Raw genomic sequence first — 25,946 nt, 5'->3', positions numbered from 1 at the left:
GAGAGTTTAGCCCCTAGTGTCATTGTTTAAGTACACTTGTCACATAATGTGTCTGTTTCTTTAAGGATTAAGTGGTTGTCACCAAACATGAGGCAATTACATTGTCTTAAGATGCCCATATTCACCAAGCTGCCTGCAGAGAAGTTAGGAAATTGCATATCCATGCTGTCCAGTCCTTTGAATGGCGAGCTACTAGGGGGCTGTGTATTGGGGTTATAAGGCTATTAACTGTGCTTTGTTGTTGTAGACTAATAAGGGTGATTTATTGGGGCAGACTATGCTAAGCAGTACTAAATTCTACCAATTTTAATATGTACATAATACGAAATTCTATTAAATCTATACGTACTGTCACTCAATGCCCAATTAGCTATCTAAGCTTCTTGACACACAAACTACTTGCTCTATATTTATTGCTTTACAGGATATGGTTTTATGGACTGCCCTGTAGGGAACATTTGCTTTCTAGGTGTTTGCTAGTGTACAAGCAGTGCTAACTGCTGCTGTGAGGTGAGCAGATCCACACAAATGTGTCAAATTTATAGCAGCACAGAAAAAAAAACATAAAACTTACTTATGAGCCCTCTGGCCAATAAAACAACCACACTATGACCTTTTTTGTGTTTCCCAACTCAGACATACTAGGCAAATACATCCTGCCACAAGATGAATAAACCCAGTCCTTCGAATATAAAAACACAGTAGGAGACCCACAAGTGAAATGTACCACAAACCATTTAAACAACTAGCTGGAAATCCTTGCTGAAGATAATTTCAATGTATTCTTACAGGAGTAAAAGAGGAAGAACAATTTTACAAAACTACAGTGAAATCCACAAAAAAAGCAGGAAACGGCAGTGATCATGCAAAACAACAAGTGTGATTTAGCAATCAAATCTTCCTTCTGCACTGGTGCATCAAACATTCAACAAATGTCCTTGCCTTGCACTGACTGCTTGGTTGTTTAGTACATCCTGAAATCGATCATCTGATCTTACTCTTGTGTGAATGCCAAAAATATATCCTCATTACACGTCATAGTAGCATCCACAGTAGGAATGCTTTTAGTCTGTCATCCATTCAAGTACTCAGAGCTGTAGCTAAGTTATTGAACATGGTTTCTCACTTCCATTGCAAAATTATATTACTGATATCACATCCTGTCAAATATAGCGTGTTTGGGATCTCTAGATGTTTTTCTCATTAGAAATGTGCTTCTGATTAATTTCTATTGTTTATTGTATTATTTACCTTATTCACTTAGGTGCTTCCTAAGTGATAGTTTCTTATGAAAAATTGCAGAGAATTTACTTTCCTGTGAGGCTTTCAACGTTTTTCCTTTGCTTCCTCTTGTTCTGCAGCAGGAAAAATACATTTGTGGCTATAAAAATTATAAAGCAAACTTTTCATATATATTTAAATGAATGAAATACTTCTTATAATATCACCAAATTTTATTCTGTCGTATATGGAAGGCTGTAAATGAATTTTGTCCATATATTTAAAATCCACTTTGAAAAACACATTTGAGTTTTAACGGTCAAAATCTCTGACATTTGAGCTTGTCAAAAGCCAGCTTATAAAAAGACTAATGACTCAACTATTTTGCTTTCAAGGTGACAAACTGCAACTTGTGGTACACGAGCATTTTCTTGGAGGGGGAGTGTAGTGCCCACCACATTATCTGCTGCTTCTGACCGCTTTGATTATTTCTCACTAATGTACCCGTCTTTGTGCATTGTTTACCTTAATTTGTATACATGGTTTTGTTACTGTTATTTTTTTTCATTCGGAGCTTATCTCCCCGGGCCTCTACTGAAAATGGACATATATCCAGTATGACTAGCCCGGTCAACAAATGCAAAATAAATAAATAAAAATTTTATATACCAGCTCTAACTTCACACTACCATACAAAAAGGGAAATAGTCTTAAGCGTCTCTGTTTATAGGACTGTTACCTTCCACTTGTGTTCATGCCCTTCAGTTACACTGGACAAGTGGACATTAAATGACTGCCTGTAATGAGTTCTCACACCATATACCAGTGTTCCCCTTTAAAGTGAGTAAACCATTAGACTACGGTAACCAGGCAAACATTCCAGCACAAGAGACAGAAAATTTTATGTAAAACCATACTTGTACACAATGGGCACATCATACGTACACTGAAAGAAACTTGAGACCAAGACAGGCTCATCAGGCAAAAGTGCTTTAATAAACAAGTCACGAGGTCAGCTGAATTAAAACAAAACATTTATTTCCAAAACTTGTTAAGAATACAGAACTTCCAGCCTATAGATTATAGCTGCATAATTCCACTGGCACACTTCAAAATGTATTTTTTATTCACTACTTACCCAATGATGGACTCAGATATGGTTCTCCTAATCTGCACAGTCTCTTTCACAACCAAAACGGGAGAGAGGATTCTTTTAACATTTGTTCTGAAATTGGTGGATCTCTATACTAATTAGTTCCTCAAGTGGTTGAGTACTAGGGCCCTAGGGCCTCAGCACCTAGGGAACAGCCAGAGAATGGTGCTACTAGCAGAGAAAAGGCTGGGCTGCTATAGGACCTGACACTAGCATCGACTCAAGTTTCTAAAAGTATGCTGTAAACCCACTGAGAAAGGCCTGGTCAAACAGATGTGAATATCTATAATTTCAGGATTCAGCACAGGAAATGCTGGACCCAAAGATTTTATTTAACATTTGTTTACTGGGAAAGTTCAACTTGGAACAAAGCCAATTTTCAGCAGAGGCCCAGGCAGAAATGCTCCAGGTGCATGTCTTTGTAAAATGGGACCAAACTGGTGCACCCGGAGAAAACTCACATAAATGTAGGGATGATGTGCAGACTCCGCGTAGAAGCCACTCCAGCTGAGAATCAAACTGCTGAACCTCTTGCTGTGAAGCGACAATGCTACTGCTGCACCACTGTGCCATCCACCTCCAGTCAAGGAGTTCTTACAGGCTTGGATGGAGACCATGGGAGAAGAGTTTTTCCCTGGTCCCCTAGTGGGACCATTAGACAAAGTGGAGGAACTTTGAACAGGAGCAGAATGAGTGGGAACTTACTCCAGCTGCCTGTCCATGGGACAGGTGGGATAGACAAAGTAACTAAAAGGGCTAAATCTCTTATCTCCTTATCATATTTGGACATGGTAGCGTTTATCCCTCTCAATAGTTAAGGGAGGCTAGCAAAATGCAAACATCATGATGCTGCCTTATGGGAGGATTTCATGGGAGCAGAAAGTGACTGCTGTCTGGCTTCTGAGCTCCCACCTTTCACGTGTGGCTCCACTGATGTCCTGCAATCGTATGGAGCACTTTTCTTCCCTGCACTGGGCATCTTAAACCACCACTATCTCTAGAGGGCTGGGGCATATGTTGTTTCCTCATCTATGGATAGCTATGGATAACTAGGCAGAAGCTTTGCCACTTATGGCGATGACTGGCATTCTCCTTTCATAAACAGCAGAGACAATGCCATGAATTCATGTCTGAGGATGGAAATCAACCATCATAAATCTCACAACACTGCAAAACAGTGAAGGAAAACCAGCAGCCTCAAAACCCAATCAATGAAAATATAACAAATGTATGTACCATGCCTGTAAATGTATATTAAAAAGGCTTTCAAAAAAGTATATTCTGCAGGACATCTGTTTTCATCTCAGCACACTTCCCCCTTGCTTTAATATTGTAACTTTACATTCATATAACTGTGAAGCACAAGCAAATAGCTCACATGCACTATACTAAATTTGCATACATATAAAGATATAAAAGGACATTTGACGAAAATATATTTCATAATTAAAACAGGGATATTGACCATACTTGCTAAGTTCTACCATAAGTTATATTCTCCTTCGTGGACATTACTTCATGATTGGAAAATTCTGTTTTTATTTCTGAGGCAATAAATACAAGAAATTTTTCACAGTGAATATAAGGGTCAAGATAGGAGAAAACATCAGAGATGCGCAGTGCTAGAAACATTTTCTTAAGCTGATGACAGGCACTGTGTTCTGTACCAGCAGAAGGTGCATGCACCCCCTGAGCACAGGAAAACAAAAAAGCATTTTTTTTCATGTTGGCCGAATCCCAATAGTTACCATCCATAGAAGGCCTCCAAAATCATAGTAGGCCATTAGTGATTAGGCCGTTAATCATGAGAAGCATGAGTGTTCACATCAGCACCTGAGGTTCTTCATACAAGATCAAGCCCTTTCAAAGTCCTGCTGTAACAATCTGTAAAAAAAAAAAATTACATAAAATCAAAAAAAAAATCTGTTAATATAGGAAATCTCAAACTCCTTATGATAAACAGAGTGTGCTGCTATTTTACACAGTTTACCTTTAATGTTTCTGTGACCAAAATGGAATGCTTGAATCATTTACTTGTAAAGGGCCTCTAAGAACAGTGCATACCGGGGATCTACACTTCTCCACTGTGAAAGACTTTAGAAAACTGAAGTATTAAATGTGTGCATATCATCTCTCAGTTGCTGTAGATTTAAGATTTAAAAATACACTTTCAGTAGATCTCATTTTGCAAGGTAAGTTCAACTCCATCATTAGACGAAGAAATAATATTTGCTCCCCCTCCCCCAGCGTGTTATGCATAAATTAATACATACCCATGCAGAACTAGGTCCTGGTAGGAACAACATAATCAGTCATTTACATATGTATCACATCTTCATTGTATTTTCATTCATGGAAAGTAACAAAGTTATGGAATTTTATAACAATGCTTTTACATATTATAAACAGGCTCAATGTAAGAGTACATTAACCACCAATTGCATTATTATCAGTGATTTATATAGCCCCTTGTAAGTAATATATGTATCATATATACCTATGATGGCATGGGAGGGTTAAGAAAATTAAAAGTTTGCTCTGCTTGTTCTGATTTAGGTTCTAAAGTGTTAAAAGTAAATAATGTGGGAAGCAATAGCCAGGGAATTGTTATGGCTAGGCTTGTATAGGCCCTAGGGCTGATAGCCTAGTACCAACCTATGAACCTATGAACCTATGAAAAGATGAGGCTGCCTGAATGGTAAAATGCAGATTACCTGATCCTATGAGCCTATCAGGGTTAAAAACAAAACACTACCAATCATGAACTTAGCCTGAAGAGCTCAAAAGGCATGCTTAAAGTGGTCTAAAGAGTGAAACTTTTTAGAAAACAGAAAGGTACTGAGCAGTAGCGTGCATGCCGTTTCAAACAACTATATCTAGTAATCTTGGGGTGTGACTAGCTATTGCTATGGGGACCATAGAAACAAATAAACTCAAAACACAAGAAAAGACTATGCACCATGTGAAGACACTAAAACTGAGCACTAGCCTGAAGAAAATACACCAGTGTGGAAAAGCTTCATAATTTCTATTACATTTCAATTTCTGACTGTAAGTAACTTCCACATTTGAGCTTATTGCCTGACACTTTGTAAATAACAGACATAGCTCTCAAACTTCCATCACCAAAATGAGGAATACTCGCCTTCATAATGTGGAACAAATGGGTAAAATGTGGAACACATACTAACCTATGAACCTATAACAACTTCAACTAGGAAGGTCATAGGATGGTTAAAATATGCTGCTTTTACTTATAAATAAGATCCTTTAATGAATTAATATGATTAATTTCTATTTAGCATGGATTTCACTTAAAAAAATTCCTAACACTAAATGTGTGACAGACTCTATGTGGAATTTTGAGGAACTTCGAGGAACATGAACTTTTTAAGACCCCAAATGAGGTAAATTCCTCGTAATGAGGTACACTTGAGAGGTATGGTAACAGACATTATTGTACTTTCATGGTCTTGTACTGAGTGTGTATTACATTTTAGAGGGCTGAGTGTGTGTCAGAGTTTATAGCTTAACAACCATCTATTTCCTGCACATTTGTCATGGTAAGGCTTACGGTGGTAGCAACCAAGGAAAGGCAGAACAGGCTTCTGTTTTTTGCAATTTTACCAGACTAGCCAGGTATTTTAACCCAGACTGAAGCCGTAATCTTGTCAGCATGTGTTAGGTTTACCCTGAAAGCCTTCTTGCAGTGAGTTATGCTTGTTCCACGTTCTGCAGGATAAATAAAACATCAGGCAAATTCCATCCAACACACAGTAACGTTTAACAAAACTGACTATTTCGGTCTGTTCAAAAAAGAGACTTCTTCAGAATGAATAAATACAGTGATTTGCTAGAAAACCACATATTTTATAGGAAACAGAACAAAAATATCAAACAAAAATCTGGACATTATGCAAAACTTTGCACAGTTGAGAGGTATGTTCCTTCTATAGTGAACAGTCACATGATTTGAGGGAACATGGGCAAAATTCTTGGCTAGGCTTATATGGGCCTCCAGGCCAATAGCCTAGTATCATCCTATGATGTGTTATGCAAATAGAACAACTATTTCACCATGTGGATTATATAGATAGTGCCATTAATACCTGGAGGTTGGTCAGAATTCAAAGTCATTTCCTAAAATAACTCCCTAGTCAGAAAAAACAGTCCAATTCCCACATCTGGGGTTACATTTAACTGTTTCCAGTACAAAAAAAAGGCAAAAAACTTTAGAATCAGGGCATATCTTCTTTCTCATATCTAGCTAAGGCATTCTTCTTATCCTGCTTTTTAACAGAATAAATGGGCTGATAAATCCTTACTTTGAGACCTTTCGCAGTTTGTCCTTTATAAAACACAGAAAAGGAAAAACAGGTTGCAACATTTACCATTCTTTGGTGGTACAATTGTACCAACCTATGCAAGACAATATCGCAGGTTCATCTCCTAGAGACACAAAAGTGCATGTATTAACAAACCTGCATTGCTTTCACGCCCCGCACTTAAACATGCTAAGTACAATAAGGAGAAATTTCCAACTGGGGACATTTGATTCGAAAAATTGTTTCAAATTACAACCATATTTAAAAACTGCCAAGTCTGTTACCTATATCCCCACTCAGTGTTATAAGCCAATGTTGTCTAATAATATTTTGTGTTGCCTTGACATCAGTGGAAAATCCTAGGCAGAGTACATTAGAGGATCGTGACCCTGTGCTCTCATCCTTTCTTCTCTTCATGCTAAACAAGAGGATAGAAGCACAAATCAGTAGGTCTCCTAGTGATCACTCCCTTACTATCTTCCAGCAGTCTGTCCCCTATCTATAAACATAATTTATTAAAGAGTGTAATTTTTTGAAAAATATCATTTGATATCATTCTAGAAATCCTTAGAAGCTGTCCTTTCACTCCATTCCTTTTCATTCAGAGCAGGTGATTTCTTGTGAAATGTAGGGAGGAGTTACTGAAATACATTTTTTCTGTATACATTGGAAGATATTCCTCCGATTCTGACTTTTGAAAAATTCTACATCCAAACAAATTAATAAGATCATAAGAATAAGTACCCGTGAGCATTAAAAAGTGGTGGTAGATGTGTTTAAATTAAATTCATAAAACGAGAGTTAGTTCATCCACAGTACCAAACCATACAATAAAAAATGACATCCAGATTTACTTTAGTGAATCTAACCATTTCTGATTACAAAATTACCTTCTTTTCCCATTCGTAAAGGATGGGGATAATAGAAAATAGGGATGATGTGGCTCCTATAGTTGCTGCTAATACCTGTTTAAATAATTCACTCTCGAAGAAAAAGGTATTTTCAAGGATTATTTTCATACAGTAACAGATTAATCAGCATCCTCTACCTTGTTAGAAATGAGACTCGTAATGCACACCGCCATCATGGAGATAACTGTATACAGGTCCTGTATATCAGCTGTGAAACAAATTTCCAGAGTCATTCTTTGTAGTGTGTAATAAGTCCAGGAGGTGCCATCAGTCAGGAACGATGTTAGGGAAAAGGTTCAATAAATCTTTCAATTTTCTATCTATCAGCACTGGTAGTGTTTCAGTTTTACTCCCCTTAGCTAAAATTATAGGTCTAAATTGTGGTCAACTAAGGTTCTTACGGCTTTTCAGAATCCCAAATATGAGGTGTTATTCAATTTTTGATCTGTAAGAACTGGTATAGGAATTCAAAATAACTTTATTCTTAAATCATCAAGCCAGAAATCTGCTTTACTGCCATTCACTTTCATTAAGCTCATGCTATTAACACATTCATCAGAATTCGTAAAAAGAACCTCCCCACCACCCTTTATCAGGTTCCATAATATGAATGGTGTCATCCTGACTGAATTGTTTAATGGTAGTACTTTCAGCGTTTGTGAGGTTTCTTTAAGCGTCTGCTGAATAAGAAGCACCGGCACACTTATTGTCCCTTTCATATATTTTCTCATCATAAATTTTCTCAAACAAGTTTAGTGCAGGTATTATGTGGTGAATTCTAGGTGCTGCACCTTCTTACAGAATCATGGGAGATTGGCATAATGGTTATGGCGTTTACCTTACAGACACAAGATGCAGGGTTTGATACTCACATGGGGTAATTGTCTAGGCTTAAAATAGCCTCCAAGGGCAGTTAGCCTAGTACTAATCTATGAACCTATGAGTGTTATTTTTATAAAACAGTACTTCAAAATTTAGTTTTCAAGTGAAAAGATTCAGTTCTATCAGTACATCAACCAAGCTAACCCTTCTTGTGGGTACAAAAGAGAAACCTTTAGTTAACAAATTAATGCAGTCAGAGACATCAGTCAGTGTAATTAAAAACTTTAAAATCACCTTTGGTGATAACTCTTACCTTTGTTTCATTAAAAAACCTACTTAAAATGTCATTAAAAAAGTCACTGTTTTTAAAACTATTTTCATTAAGAAGTGAGCAACAGGGTATCCGTTGTTCCTCTTGTGATGACATATTCCCTTCTGAGTTCAGTAGTTCAACATCTAGAGTTATTCACAAAACCCTTTAAAACATCATAAAACAATTTTCATTAACACTTTATTCTAGAAGTGCCAAACAGCATATGAACTAACCACCCAAATCACTTTCTCCAGTGCCTTTCATCAAGAAGTTAAATGTCTGCTCAGAGATGCTGTCAGTTTATCAGCAGCTCTTACTTTAATACCTAGTACTTCATATAGTTCAAGTCTTATATTTTGTGTTTTAATGCCAGTTATCAAACTGTAGAAACCTCCTTATTTACACATGGAGCTGTGAAGTAATACATCTGACGTATGCTGTATTTATGTGGCATATAAGTGACCAAGATGTCACAGCCCACGATGTAAGTTTCATAGGATCACAGGAGATTACTAAGCTATCAACCCAGAGGTCATTTTAAGCCTAGCTGTTTCAATCCAATGTAATACCATAGAAGTACTAGTCAATACCCAAGACTGCATTTAGAGAGGACTGCCCTGGATGGTTGTGGGTGTTATCTCCTGTAATATTTGCTAACTGCTGTCTGAACACTGAAGGATATGCAGCTCTATTATTTTGGAGGGTGTGCAGATGTGCGTGCATCTTTACAACCGCCCCCACCTTAGTCAAGTCTGAGGAGATGAACAGTACTTACTAACCAGAGGAAGCAAACCTAATGAAATAGCAACAGTTATGACACATGCCTATGTGTTGGTTGAAAGGAAACTCTTATGGAAGATCCTGGGATTTGATAAATAAGTGACCCAACACATTCAGACAGGTAATGACCAGCCTGTAAGGCCATGGCTCTAGACTGAAAGATATAAAGGGAGTGCAGACTGTTTCACAACAGCATTTGCATTAACAAAATCCAGTAACCTTAGGGCAAACATGTTTGTGCTCACATACGAGTCCCAGTCAATGGAAGGATAACTGAAATCACCCATGACCAAGGTGTTTGGCTGTACAGTGAGTGACTCAAGTAGGTCCAGGTAGGCAGAGTGAGTCTCATGGCTCATGGTGAGGAACCTATAGCTAAGGGGGTTTTACCTACAGTTAGTTGGACTTGAGTAGCTCTAGGAAGTCATACTGTTTGATCAGTCTTGAGGTGTATATAGCCCTCCATGGCCAGGGTGCTCTCTGTGCCCTTGAACCATGTCTCTGTGACTGCACAGACATCAGCATCTTCCAAGGTAAGAAGTGCTTCCACTGAGTGTAGTTTCTGATTTAGACTCTTAGCATTAAGCAGCATAACCTTGAGTTTGTCTCTAGTGGATTTTTTACATTGGCAATTTTGTTGTTATGACATTAGGCACTATGTGGGAGGGAAGTACCTTTGCCAGTAACCGAAATCCAAGAGGCGGCAGGTGGAGACTATCTCTGGCAGTGTTAACTGAAAGTAATGGCTCATCTTATGCAAAGTGCAAGTAGATATGTACCTATATCAACCCACAATGTTTTTGTAACAATACAGCAAAGTACTGAAATCTTTTAAAATATAGCAAGCTTGCAATTGTGTTTTCCAGTAAATGTATACCGGAAATGTAAAACAGAAAAAATGGAATATGAAACAAAAAAAAGAAAAATGGGCATATGCAAGTGTTTTGCTCTGCACTTTGCATAAGTTGTACTTCCAAATGGTGACCACCCTCTGTGGAAAAACAGTAATCAAAAGCAAACACTCAAGTCTTAGGAAACTGTTCACTTAAAGCAATACTTTGCTGAATTTTGCACAAAGACGCAAGCCAGAAGGCTAGTCCCTAAGAGAAGGAGCGGAGAACTTTCTTGTATAATGAACAAGAGAAGAGAATTTGTTTGGAAATATTTGTGCTTTTCCTGCGGGTCACTCTTAACACCCCTCCACAGGTCCAAGTGTCATGACCCCCTTCTTGTAAAGGTCTACCTCTTGCTGTGAAGAGGCACACCAGCCATTTTGGAACAGGTTTGTGGTATCTTGACCAGCTGCACTCTCCTGCAGCAGTGGGTTTGCTCCATGTTGCTTTGCTTTCCCGTTTTACAACTTTTAGAGAGTGGTAGACAGAGCCTAGTAAATTATTTCAGCCCATACATTAGCGAATATTTAGCTTGTAGACAAACATGAAATCTGTACGTCTAAAATGGCTATTATTCTGTTTTTTTGTATGTGACTGCCTATAATTCTGTGCATACATAATTCTTAAAATTCATTGCTCGATTTTAAGAAAAAATATTTATCTATTTAATTTTATAACGTTGTGGTGATTATTTACTTATTTATTAACTGAGAGAGTGGTGTTAGTCGAGTAGTGTTGGTACCTCTTATCAGTTGACTTTTTTCTATGACAGAACTGTGAGTATGTAGTAGCTCTCTGTGCTTGTATATACTGTGGATATGTAATATAGTACTATGCTGTTCAGAAACCAAGTATCCCAGAATGCTTATGGTCTGAATGTCAGCAATATTGAGTTCATAATAAGAGATGAAGCCAGTAACACCCTTCTTGCCCTGCTGCATTTTGTGCAGCATTAATGCTGTTTTACTTCAAATGCTGCATTTCCTGACATTATTTGCACTGCCTTTGAAGATGACTGTGTAAAAAAAAAAGTTATGATGGCAGGACCAAAAACTGGAATGTTCCAGATTTGTTCAAAATGACAGCAGGCTACCATAAACCATAAGAGAATTACAGAGCTAGAAGGCATCAGTACTGTCTCCAGTAAACCATTATGAATGTAACTGACTGTGTATGCAAATTAGTTACTGAAGATAAACTAGAACTGTAAGGCAGTGATTTCAGAGGGAACAGGAAAAAGAGCCTGGGGAAGTCAGGCCTATAACTATGCACTGCAGTTGTTCCGTATAGCACCTATTTGGATGTGGCTGACATAGGTCCATAGGCCAGGACAACAGTACATATTTCTTACATGATCTTTGAGCCAAACTTCAGTTACAAATTTAATTAGATATATGAAATGTATGTGTGAATCATTATATATATAATTTCATATGCATATATATATATATATATATATATATATATATATATATATATATATATATATAGATTAGCTTGCATAGTGTTGCTCTTAAGCAGTATTTATTGTGGCAGTGAAGCAGATTGTAGCCAGTCTCTCACATTTAGTAGTGTTAGCAGTGAGGAGCATGAGACCGTGACTCTTGTGATCATCACAATCTTTGGTGGAAATGGTGTGGGTTTCCAACTCACATTTCTGCCCATCATACATACTGCTGGGTTTGAGGTGCAGTGTAATCCTGTGCTATCCATACATGCTTCATGTATAATCTCAATGTGCCTGTACATCCACATCAAAACAAATCAGATGGGTAACTGTTGCTGCCATACCCATATAAAATCATATGTGGAGGATTTGAAGGGCTCAGTTAGCTAATCTGTTTGGGACACTGAACACATACATTTTTTAATTTGCTACAAGTATCTCTTAGCATACTTCGACCGACATGTATCAGGGAGAAGGGGGTATAAAACCAAGCAGCATAGTTGCTGTTGGCACACACATAAAATGTCATGTATTCAGCATTCAAAGAACCGTATTTCAATCTACAGTAAATTGGTGAGTGCAGTTAGCTGTCCAAATAACAGATCGGCAGCATGCAGGCAGCCTACACCATAACTGATGGACCCTAATGTCTTAATGCAGTGGTTAGGGATCCGGGTATGCACAAGTAGCCTTACCTTCAACCACCATATGGCCACACGGTAAGGAAATCCTTTTATGCTGCACAACTTATAAAGGGCATGGCATCTAGGTCCAAAAAGGTCATTATCCCACTGTGTTCCACCCTTATCAGACCAATCAGGTACAATGCTCCCCTTGGTATGTACCTGACCAGGTATATGCAGCAACTAGAGCAACCTCAGAGGTTCCTTACAAAACAGATACAAGGTATAACAAACCTGCCTTATGCAGAGCCCCTTAAAGCCCTTTCCTAATTCTCTTACTGATCACTGAGTGATGATCTATGCCTGGCTTACAAGGCACACGCAAACCCCACACTTATGAATCTCCTACATATTAGCAAGGCGAAGAGTACCAGAAATACAAGGTTTAGGTACTTGAATTTTGTCTGTGACTTAAACAGAACATGCTGGAAAAACAGATATCTCCTACAGACTGGCCCTCCTATGGAACAGGGTTCCAATCAGTGTGAAGCCAAATTCTTCTATAACCCAGTTTAAGCACAACCTAGGCCAATGGATGGAAAACAAAAAAATTATGCCAGGCCTGGCACCCATGTCCCTTATGGACAGAGATAGCTTATAAATGCTTGGCCTTCAATGTCCTATTTGGATGTAGGATGTCATTATTCTTTCAGGGAAACTAGTCTAGGCTTAGACAGGCCCCATGGATCATTAGCTTAGTAACAATCTATGAATCTATATCTAGCAAACTATTAAAATAAAGAAAATATGCGTTTCTACAATTGCAGTTACTGTCTGCTGTGCAACCATTAAAAGCTTTTCTCCAGTGATGGTCATTAGACTCCCTCATCCTTTTTCTCAAAACAAAATCATGATCAAGATCATGTCAGTCACCCTGCTAGACAGGGGCCCAGAGAAGTAAATATTGTGGGAAAAAATTTCCAGGGAATTGTTATGGCTAGGCTTGCATAGGCCTTAGGGCCGATAGCCTAGTACCAACCTATGAACCTATAAATTATGCCTCAAGGAAACAGAGAATTTTTACTCAGGCAGACAGCAAATGTTGAAGGTGTGATGGGAAAGTGAGGAGTATTAGGGCGACAGGTTTTTTTTAGAATCCAGAGACGTAAAAACCTGCACAGTACTTTTCTCAGCAACATTTTGGTGATGTAAATTACTATAACAAAGGAAATGATCATTTTAAGCTGGGATGCCCAGACATAGTAAGACATTGTTAAGTTTTATCCTATCGCCAGAAAAGCAGTTTACTAGAAAATGAAAACTGAAATCTCAACCAACCGTAAAAAAAATGTTTTAAAGGAGATAAATGCATTTCAAGGTGAAATACTTAGAGAAGTGAATGAGCAAACTAAATATAGATAAAAGGAATGGTATTTGTGGGAACAATTTCTGAGAGAAGTGCCCAAATTGATTTTTTTGTTGTAAATGTGTGTGTATCCATGTCAATGTGCAATGCATGAAGCTAATAATGGTGTCAAAAATAACAGAATTAAGGCAATTCAAGACAATGCTATCCAGCAACACACTGAGGATGTTGTTTGCTTGTCTTTCGGCTTTTCCCGGTTAGGGGTCGCCACAGCGGAACTCCGGTCCGCTAATGATTGGCAATTGGTTTTTATGGTGTCGAGTTGCCAGCCCAATGCCCAACCTTCAACGAAGGCACGCCCATTCAACGCATGTCTTTCAAACGCCCACTCGACCACGGGGAGGACATGCAGACTCGACACAGAAGGCACTCCCAACCCAAGCCGAGAATCGAATGTGAGAACCTCTTGCTGTGAGGCAACAACGCCACCGCTGCACCACCGTGGCAAAAGTCAGCAACACACTGAGGATACTATTTTTTTATAATGGCAAAAATAAGAAATCCAAGATGAACATTTTAACAGTTAATAAAGCAAAATCTCAAATACATAGACATAAAAGTGACTAATTAGCTTTTTAAATGGCCACTGATGACAAGCAATGTCAGAAAATGAAGTTTTACTAGGTAGTTTAATAGAGTTTGCACAGATGATTAAGACTATGTGCTGCTTCTTTTGGTCCAGGATTGGATTTCCTCTGCAATTTTTAGACTGATGTGTGCTCCTGAGCAAATTACATAACCAGATAGTGCTTTGGGGCAAGTGGGAAATTGGAATAGACTCCTCAGTGATCCACTGGACCATATGCCTAGTAAGTACCTATGAACACAACACCTTTATCAGACTGAAAGTCATGTGTGTACATATGCATGTACAGTTAATACGTTGATGATACCATTTATCATTGCACATAAAAGCTAGAGTATGGAACAAGGCCATGTGGTAAGGAACACTTACTATAGAAGCATGCGCATCCTTAAATCTGCCCCCCCCCCAAGTTGAATTAAAACTCTATACAAGAGCCACAGAAGTGAAAGGATAATATTAGCTCTCATATGGGACATGAGCCCAAGACCTACAGCATACTATGCTGGTGTTATTGTCGCTGGACTCACAAAAGACTCTGGCCAGATAGGTGTTGTTTTCCATTAAGAGTGTTATCCTTTTCGGCTAGGAAAAAAACGAAACCACACACACACAAATACAGAGAAGGCCCTCTGCTTCTTTCTGCTTATGCACGGTTAGAATCGATGAAGAGAACTGAAAGGATATTAGCTCTAGTTTGTTACCAAACCCAGTATTTCCAGCAGAAGAAGAAGGCAGTGAAAAAAGATTGCTCCTCCTAGTGACGGTCACAAAAACAGAAAATTATACTTTCTTTGTTCCACTTTTTTCAGGCCTCCACAAATCCTCTTACATAAACTCATATCTGCCATGACCCTTGATACCACCAGTCACTTAGCTAACTTGGTAATAATTACTTATGTGTACATGAATGTGGAGAAGGCTAGTTAAGCAAAAAAAAAAAAAAAAAGTGCAGCAGACACAGTGTGGAAGTCTCTATTACCTGAACCTTTACCACCTTTGTCGCTTATTCCCTGCTTAGGATAAAGATGACACTACACTTACCATAAAAAGTGAAACCACTGTTGTCACTTGCCTGGTCAGGAAGAAGCAAGCGAACATCGTGGGTTCTTGTTCAAGCAACTTTATTATATACAAACATATGATAACTGAGGCTAAGTAACTTTAACTTATAAATAAACTAGCTATCATGCACATAGATGTTAACACTCTGGCTGCACCTTCAAAATGGCACTGAAGCTAACACATGCTTGGTATTTATATGTTCACACAGTCCTTAGAAAGGCTTCTTAAAGGTACAGCACACCTGTTATTCTACAACCATTAAGTCAAAGGATTTCATAGGTTCATAGGTTCATAGGTTCATACTAGGCTATCTGCCCGAGGGCATTTATAAGCCTAGCCCATAGTTTTGTGGCTTTCGCCACCCCTTTAGTTTGGATAAACTATGCCCATTATTTTGCTGTGCCTCTGTCGAGCAGTGACACTGAGGTAATCCCTGGGGTATACCTGTGATCTCCCATCCATTGGTCAAGATTCCTCTTGAACAAGGCCAGCGAGGTGCTCTGCCTTACATGTACCGGGATTTTGTTCCACAGCATAGGGAGTCTTTGGGTGATGAATCTGTCCCTCCAGCACGTCCTATTAATAACCGTGTCAAGGTTTAAGTCTCCCGCCCTTGTAGTTCTGAGGGATCTAGATTTTTTGAGGTGAAGCATGTTCATCAAATCTGGGTTTGACATGGCCTTGTATGTCAGGCACAGGTCACCTCTGAGCAAGCGGTAAGCGACTGAATAGAGCTGGAGTTCTTTCAGTCGGGCAGCATAAGACATATTTTTGAGACCCTTTATCCTTTTGGTGTAACTTTCTTGTCCATGGTACAAATTTAGACATACAATCAAAAATAATTAAATATCTTTAAGTCACTTGGTTGCATAAGAATTTTATTCTTATGTATTTTAACTAAGAACAAACAAATACATGAGATGACATACTTAACATGTAAATGAAAAAATGTATAAAACTCCTTTGGTGCAATGTTGGATTTTTTTTTTTTGTTTTAAGTCTATGCAAAAAGAGAATCTTGTTCATGCTAGGCATTACTGCAGTTTAATTACACATAAAAGAATGCAGCAGTTCCAAAGTAACAGAGACATTAATTAAATGAGCTGCCAGTGAGTAAGGAATAGCGGTCCAACATGCAGATATGGGCAAGATTCAGAAAGCCTTGCACATAACTTCAAGGAGTAGCTGCTGTAAATCAAACTATAATGTACAGTTACACCTCATGACACAATAAACAAAACCATCTTATAGCTCAGTATGAGCTCTTTCTGCTCAGCATATGCCAGTGCCCTAACAAACACTTAAAAAAAAGTCAGGAGCTTCATTCAGTAAGTCAGTGTGTTGGACCGAGATTTCCAATAAAAAAGGCAAGTTTTGTAGAAATAGGGTAGTAATCATAGCTATATCCTGATGAACATGCCATGTGCCCAAACAGAGTGAAAGCTACACTTTTTTACTCAACCATATACAGGGTAGCATGATAACCGCAGCCTGACATCACTGTTTGGGGTCATACTGCTGAAGAAAACTGTCTCATCAGGCAAAGGGCAGCAGCTTATTGATAACAAGCTTAAATTTGATACACACATTAACCAAACCATTAAATCCGCAAACAAGAAACTTGGATCTATGTACAGAATAAAAAATTTCCTAACCCCTCATACCAAACTAACCATTGCTCGCACTCATCTCCTCTCCACCCTCCTTTATGCCTCCCCAATACTGTCGTTCCTCAATAAGCGTGAACTCAATAAACTATCTGTTGCCTATAATCATATAGCCAGATTTACAACAGGAACACCGTATCGTACTCACCATTGCCTCAACCTAAATACCCTTGGCTGGCTAGAACTCCCCAATCTTCTCAAACTCAACCAACTTACTAAAGCTTTTAAAATAATCAACCAACCGGACAGAACCCCCTCTCTGAGCAAAATCCTGACCTCCTACTCCAACCTAAAATCCCTCAGGTCAGCTAATAATGTCCAGGTACTAACCATTAAATCTAATAACTCTGGAGGCGATGCTCTCTATGCCAATTCCATTGGAAAGCTATGGAATTCCCTACCTAATAGCCTAGGACTCATGACCTCGATTAATCAATTCAAAAAATCACCTCAAAGAATTTCTTAAGTCTCATTGGTCATGCCCATGTCCTAAACCAGACTAGTCTCTGTAGTATATACCCTATCCCAGAGATATCAACTTACCCCCTCGGCTTCAAATTGTAGCCATCCTTAGGATTATCTATACAATATTGTGATTGTTATTTTTACAAATATGTAATACCAATGTTTTTTTCTATTGTCTTTATGTAATGCTACTCTATACCATTTGTAAATGTATTTTGTATTCTCTCTATGTGTGGAGCTTTTCTCCCCGGGCCTCTACTGAAAATGGACATGTATCCAGCTAGACTAGCCCGGTCAACAAATGTAAAATAAATAAAAATAATAATAATAAGTACCAAATTCATTTTTCTTGCAGTTTCTAACTTGCAGCCCTCTTTTTGAATGATTCACATACCCTGTGTTTTAGCAGAGTAGTTCAGTGACACAGAACAAAACCTGTTCATGAGCTTTTTGAATCCCAGCTTATGTTTGCAAAATACACTACCTGTACCCTAAATACTTCAGTATGAAGACTGATCTATTGCCTGAACATTGTCATTTTCCTGTATATCTTTATCAATTGTTTGGTTTCTCGCCCGATTGGTCAAAATTGGCCAACAAAGTGTGTACTTCAGTGATGACTGAATGCAACATACTCTGTTGCATACATTTCAACGTTCTTTGATTTTACCTCATATTTTTGCACTGTTCATCATAAAAATTTTTGATTTTCTTGTAAATCACCAAGGATTACAGCAATTAGAGTTTCATACTTTTTTTTTCAAAAAATGGATATTAATATAAAACCTATTCTAAGCAAATTACAGTAATAATTACAGGCTGACCATGACTGAGACCTTTGTCCCCCCATTATTTTTTACTTTTGTCCAAAATTCCTGAGAAAAGACATTGTGAACTATCCTCTGATGTTTAATAAACTAAAGAGTTCAGAGGTTCCACCTGTGTCCCTCTTAAACAGGGGCAATAGGAATACATGCTGATTTTAGTGTCTGCTTGAAATAGACACCCTTAAGAACACAGGTTGAACTTGGCTATTAACCTAGTAACCTCCTATGATACTATTATATTAGAGAGGGGTGCAGGGATTCTCTACCTGCATTGATGGTGTGTAGAAAGATTTTTTTTTTTTCTGGATAGCCTGTTCAGTCAGTTGGATTCACCTAAAAAGGGCATCTGCAAGGTCAGTAATTACCCCATTCAAGCCTATAACACCTTTTCTGTATACTTCCTTCACACCCATTCCACCTTATGGCATCCAGAACATTTTTGGTCTGGCTTCTTTAACTAAGTAATTTACCAGATAGTAACAGCCAGCATTAGAAAGGGGAAGGATTTATCTAAGACTGCTGGTGTAAGATGCCCTGCACTTGAGAAATGAATCTCTGTTTGCCACTTATTATTCATATTTTCTATTTATGTTCATATTTTCATAACTGAGACCTACATTTTATTGAAGTGCATGGTGTGAAACACTAATGTTGGAGACAGGACAATTAGCTGAAAATGTTGCTTTACACATCACACTGTACTAGAAATACAGCTAGCTCTTAGTAATTATGAAATTATGCAGTATGTCTATATGTGCTTAACACTTAAAAAAACAAGTGACTTGCAAACTATTGCATGGCAGTAGATGAAACCTTTGATGTTGATCCAGAAAAGTTGCACAGCTTGAGAAATATCCAGTATTTGTATTGCTAATTGTAGGATTAAACATGTTTTTAGATTAACTTCTTTTTGACATGTGAAAGCTTGTCTGGTTATCCATTATGTTTAGGTTATAACGTTTTAAGATATTACAATTTGTTTGTGAATGTAGAAATAATATAATTTGGGATTTCTGTGAATTATAATATGTCATAGTATTTATGGAAAAGATTATGAGTTAGGCTTTAGAAATTAGAAAAAGGCTATTATAACTGTAAAGAATATTTCTTACTGATAACATTACTAGTTGTACAGTTTTACAAGATTCTGTTGTTTACAAAATATTCACACTTGCGTTTTTCATGCTTTTTAAGTTTATTTTTCAGAAAATGCTCTGGAATGCAAGAGGTGTGACATTTCACACCACATAGGTGTTAATGAGTTATCTGTATCATATTTATATTACCACGCATGGCAAGAAGTCAGCAGGAGGAGAAAGTAATGTAGGATTCAAGAAAAACAAACATGCAAGGTCCAAAACCAGGGACAAGTCAGAGACCATATATACTACAGAATACAGGGAAAATAAAGAAAGCAATCACATAAGAGTAGCTTTATTCAATTATAATGCTTAAAAAAAGTCATAAGCAAATGGCAAATATAAACAGGGAATGGCTATGTCCATGTCTAAACCCAGACTAACCCAAAAAAATAAAAAGACAAAGGTAAGAAAAACATAGCTCACAGAGGTGAAATAGCCATTAATAACCATTCCCCACCCAGACACCATTAACTTCTCTACAACCATTAGAATTATATTATCAGGAAGATAACTTGTTATACTACCCATTCTGGGCCTGTGCTCTTCTACCCCTCTACATACTATTCACAATAACTTCCCTTCTTGGCTAACCACCTTTTATCTTAACTATCATCCTTACATTCAAACTGGAAATACTTGTCTTTCTTTTTTACACACTTCAAAGATGTATAATGTTATATCTGTATATTTATACCACAAACCCACAATGTTTGCTTGATTTAAATGGAACCTTGACTATAAATTGTCAGTGATTTGTTAAATGTTTAGATTTCTATGTAACCACAAGTCAGTGGCAATCTCTTACAATGGATCTGCATGTATCATGTATGCATCCCCCTCTGGAAGGATGTCACACAAAACCTAAAAGACCTTTTTTATGAACAGTATCAGTGTACCTAGTTGATAGGGTTGCCACCTGACTCTTTCTGCAGTTCTGGCCTGTGTGTGTATGTGTGTGTGTGTGGGGGGGGTTGAAAATGGTAAATGCATTTATACTTTAGAAGTAAAAATATTTACTGACTTCTCTAAATGTCACAGAAATCTTTGCAACTACTCGTAAGTTATCTAAACACAAACTATTATAAATAACATTTAAAGCTCAGAATTTCAATACTGTGTTGCTGCTTATGTAAAATTGTCAGAAGAGTTGACAACTTCCTTTAAACCTCTGACTGATCTAATTGCTTTGTTTTGCTATGAAAGGGGAGTGTTAAGTTCTCCTCCCCTCTGCAATAAAAACAGTGGAAACAATTCCACAGCTTTCTGCCTTTTTTATAATAGCTGCTGTGTTCCTGACAGCAGGATTAATTGCCCATCTAAGACTGACAGCACTACCTGACAGGGTAAACTACAGATTTAACTGTGTCTATGATATGTCATGCAGGTGGAGACTAGCTTCTCTGCAAAGTGTGAGAAGTTGAATTTTAAAAAAAAGTAGGTGGGCTTTCCCTTCCTTTGACTCCAATGCAAGGAAATAAGTTTTAAAAACTACAAGCAGTTTCTGGTACATACATAATACTGGAACCATACTGTAGAGAGAAAAGAAATCCAATGATGGAGTTAAACTGTATGAGAGGGTGGAGTGTACCTTTAAAGGAAAACTCCACCTTAGAACTCAAAAAACATATTTTTTTCGTTGCATCTTTGTTTTTGAGCCATTTTAATGCCTCAAAATCACTCCAAGTGCTTCTTTTACAATTTTAACGTGTTTCTCTGAAAACGGCAGATGATGGGGCCTGCCTTGGTAACGTGATCTTATTTTCTTACTTTCCTTCTTTCTTCCCAGAATACATTTCAAGTCCTCTTTATATGACTCATGCCAGACATAAGGAAGTGGGGCTGTTTTATCATGCTATTAAAATATAATGGCAGGATTGTGAAGCACTGTCATCTATACACGCCTTCTGTAAAAGAGCTGCTTCTCCGTTTACCTGACTGAACCTCATTTATCGGTCTGCCAGAGCTTGTTCTATGCTATAAATAGCTGTTAGCTACTTGCAGCAAAAGAAACCAGATAAAAAGTATTTTTTTTTGTAAGAGGAGTCTTTTGTAGTCCTAACAAACTTGATAAACCCTCCCCCATACTCTCATGCCAAGGTGTGAAAACTCTCACTGCAGTAAATGATTCCTTGCAATACATTTACAAGTGACAAGTAGTAGGACTCTATAAACTTAGTCTGTCTGCTACTTCCCAATGCCTTCATTGTGAGGATTTTTCTCTCTCATGAGTGATGCAGACTTAAAATGGGCTTTACTAGTTCCAATTATTTCTGTCATGCTCCCCCTCCTTTTTTCTATTTCATATTTATTTATACTTTGGTAACCAAGAATGTGAACTGGTCCCAGGACCCTTTTCAGCCACAACATAAGCTACACTTGCAAAGATAATAACAGTTATTAAATGCATTTATCAATACAAATAAAAAAATGCTGGCAGAAAGACATTGACCAAGATTGCATGCGGAACACATAGCCAGTGTGTGACCAAGTAAATCATTGAGCAAAATTTACTAGAATGTATACATTAATAAATCTTAACTATATTATGTTTATTATAAATTCATTGTATGCACACACATTATACACACACACACACACACACACACACACACACACACACACACGCATACACTAGTGTGTGTGTATGCATGTGTTTCTGTATATGTATATAAAGGACGTGTAGAAAAGCGTGTGTGTGTATGCATTTAAACACAGTTAAGTACTTCTGATTTCCTTTTCTTAGTCTTCTTAATGCAAGGGCACATAGTAAATGTATGTTAAAGTAAATTCAGCTGTATATTATGGTTGCTCTCTGACAATGTAAGGACTAACTTAAGTGTCACTTATTTGCAATGAGGAGCTTTTTTCCCTAGGCATCTGCTGAAAATGGACATGTATCCAGTCAGACTTTCCAGGTTAACAAATGTAAAATAAAAAATAAATAAAAATAAAATAAATGAAAACCAATAATCCCTTAAACAGCAGTATTCCCTCTACCCATGCAGGTTATTATGATAGCGCAGAACATCTGTTTTCTGTCTTAGAGAGACAGATGCAGAGATTAATATTTTTCTTTAATATCAGACAAACCTACTGGAGACAAGACTGTCATAAGCAATATTGTCGTTTCAATATTTAATATTCATTTCATTAGTCATCTTGTGAGTTTTACTGCCACTAAAGTGAATTTTCATACCACAGATGCATTACAGAAGCATAAAGTTACTTGTCCCCTTCCAAGGGGGCCAACCTCCTATAGAGATAACCTTCTGTTGCTAGTGTGCATTTCTTAGTTTAATCCTTACCTTTATTGACCCAAAGTATACAATTCCAGGTCCTCTTAGGTCACAAAAACTGTCAGACTTTATTCAGCACAGGCAACAAAGGTCAGGATCATATTATACAAAGGTCAGGATCATATTATATACCACCAAGTTCTCTTCTTGTTTCAGAGTGAAATAATTCTACATGATGAATGTTCATTTTTGAATAGTTTCCATGACGTTCTGTCAGAGGTGATAATACAATAAATTCAGGGAAGCTCAGAGGGACACACACACAATATAGCTTTCCTTGCTTCCATGTACAGACCCAAGCAGGGCACTACATTCTGCATATTCCAATGCCAGTGGGTTGTACAATACCAGTCAACACAGACTAACAGCCACAGCTAGGTACAAAATACCGACCAACCTCAGCGTATAAAAAGTGACCAGAGCCAGACATGTGACACTGATTACTTCCGGTGTTCAGCAAAAGATTCTCATCACCATCAGATCATTAGAATATATGGAATAAAACATGTTTACAAGAAGCCATAATTAATCTTATACCCCCAAATATTCGGACCAAATCGCACTTATTTAGTTCATATTTGACAACCAGGTTGATTTACCGAAATGCCACAACTCAGACAAATGGCAAAACTGCAACTGCAGACAGCAGGCAACGGACATTAAACTTGACATAGCTGAAAGCTGTGCAAATCGCAAGTGGTACAGGTTTAAGATAGCATAACAAATCACTGGATTATGAATACACCATATGGCTTTGCTCACCAAGGCAACAACATGATAGACACTCATTTAATCAGAAAACAAAAATAAATGTATTATACTTTAACAGAAACATCGGAATTACATTCACAATACTACGTATCAGCACCAAGGTGCTCTCTCTTCAGAATAGCTCAGGGCTGTCCCTATCAAATTTAAATTAAGACAACCTTTGTTCCAATGGCCAATATGAAGAAATAGAAGGAAGAGAGACTGGCATGTTTAATATGGCCAATAAAGCCCGGTCATAAAACACTACTGACTACTGCAAATGTCCAGGCAAACAGATTGACTATAATGCCAGACTTTAAAGACATGAATCCTCAATATAAAGTACATAATTGGAGATGATGGATTTGTGAGGAATGTGTTAATCTCTTAACAGAGATTCACTTAACATATGGTCCTTCCCCTAAAACACAATACATTAAATCTGAAGACAGTAAAGTCCCCTCTGTTTCACATATCGCTGAAGAAGCACAGCTCCCTCCAGTTTTTCGACTCCCCACTGTTACAAACAGATTATTTATACCCCACTCTCTTAACTGTAGGCTGTAAATGTTGTCTCCGATATGAAATTTGGTATCTATGCAAGGACACTGGTCAGAGTTTTGCAACTTGTAAGTTAGGCATCAAATATATCATTTGCCCATTTACTTGAATGGTAACTATTTCTTTTATCAAGGGTAAAACTGTGATACACCATCATTTTATGCACCATAATTCTTCAAACTTTACTCACAAATTTATTTTATTTTATTTTATTTTATTTTACATTTGTTGACCGGGAAAATCCGACTGGATACATGTCCATTTTCAGCGGAGGCCCGGGGAGAAAAGCTCCACATTGACATTAGTTTACATATTTATAAACTCCACATTGACATTAGTTTACATAATTATAAACAGAGAAAATATTACATGTTTTGATAATTAATACATAGGAATAAAGAAGTAAGTGATCAGAGAAACTACTGCTCTATACTAAGACTAATACGTAGGTATGATGAGATTATATAATTGATAGACATATAGGACTAATATGTAGGTACAGTAGGATTATGTAAATGAAGAACATATAAGGTTTAAAAGGAGAGAATGTCAGAGTAAATGCTAGATAGAGGAAGAGCCTAGAGGAAAACATGAGGAGAAGTGGGGTTCCGGTGGGTGGAGGGTTTAGTCTGGCTTGGAACATTGACAGAGCCATTGATTTTTAAAGTGAAGGGTTAGATTTTTCTTGAATTTGGATAAAGAGGTGATGGTGGTGAGTTGAGGCGGTAGGGAATTCCATATTTTACCAATGGAATTTGCAAACAGTGAGTCACCTCCAGAGTTGCAGGATTTGACTGTTTGAGCAAGTAGCTTGTTTGCTGAACGCAGACTAGTTAGGTTTAGATATGGGGTGATTAAATTACGCAGTGCAGGGATGGAATCTGGATGATGGAGGATCTTGTAAGCTATAGTTAGCTGTGTTTGTTGTAGTAGGTTAGGTAGTTCCACCCAGCCTAGGTTATGCAGGTTGATACAGTGATGGGTTTTGTAAGGCAGGCCAGTAACAAATCTAGCAATATGATTATAGCAGCCAGAGAGCTTATTTAGGTCAGATTTGTACAGGTTGGTAAGTATGGGTGAGGCATAAAGGAGTGAGGAGAGGAGATGAGAGCGGGCTGTGGCTTCTCTTGCTTTGGGAGTAAGGAAGGATCTTATTCTATAAAGAGACCCCAGTTTTTTGTTAACTGTTTTAATAATTTGGTTAATGTGTAGGTCGAATCTGAGTTTGTTATCTATGGTAACACCTAGTAGTTTGGAATTTGAGTCTGGGGATATAGTAGTACCATTCTTGGATTGAACAGAAAAGGGAATGGAGGTAGGTTTATGGGTAGGCTGGAAGATTAGTAGTTTGTTTTTTTTTGGATTGAGGATCAAATGGCGACCTAGTAACCAGTCTTCAACTGCAGAGAGACAGTCTTGGGTTTTGGCTAGTAGCTTAGTAGGTGACCTGTCCGTGTTTATGAGTGTTGAGTCGTCCGCGTATTGTATACAGGAGGACTCGGGGATGACTGTGTGGAGGTCATTTATAAACATAGAAAAGAGTAGGGGTCCCAAGATGGAGCCTTGGGGAACCCCTGTGGCGTTGGGTAATAGGGGTGAGAGTTTGTTTTGCCATAGTACGGCTTGATTTCTGTCTGAGAGATAGGCGTGGAACCACTTGAGAGTTGTGTTGTCTA

The 25,946-nt window shown here is 37.8% G+C and overlaps 1 long non-coding RNA gene across 2 annotated transcripts; it reads right to left on the bottom strand.

Moving 5' to 3' along the window:
- Positions 1–2,195: 2,195 nt before the first annotated feature.
- Positions 2,196–23,314, bottom strand: LOC122808602. Of its 2 annotated transcripts, none has more exons than XR_006365803.1 (2): positions 22,969–23,314; positions 2,196–4,258 (listed from the first exon to the last, which is right to left on the bottom strand). It is a non-coding gene; the product is annotated as an uncharacterized LOC122808602 (long non-coding RNA). The 2 variants fall into 2 exon arrangements; XR_006365804.1 differs by lacking the exon at positions 22,969–23,314 and adding an exon at positions 6,984–7,537.
- Positions 23,315–25,946: the final 2,632 nt, after the last annotated feature.

Source organism: Protopterus annectens, chromosome 8.part0, assembly GCF_019279795.1.
Source record: "Protopterus annectens isolate FY-2018-M chromosome 8.part0, PAN1.0, whole genome shotgun sequence".
Taxonomy (NCBI): Eukaryota; Metazoa; Chordata; order Ceratodontiformes; family Protopteridae; genus Protopterus; species Protopterus annectens.
This window is presented reverse-complemented; position numbering and strand designations above follow the sequence as displayed.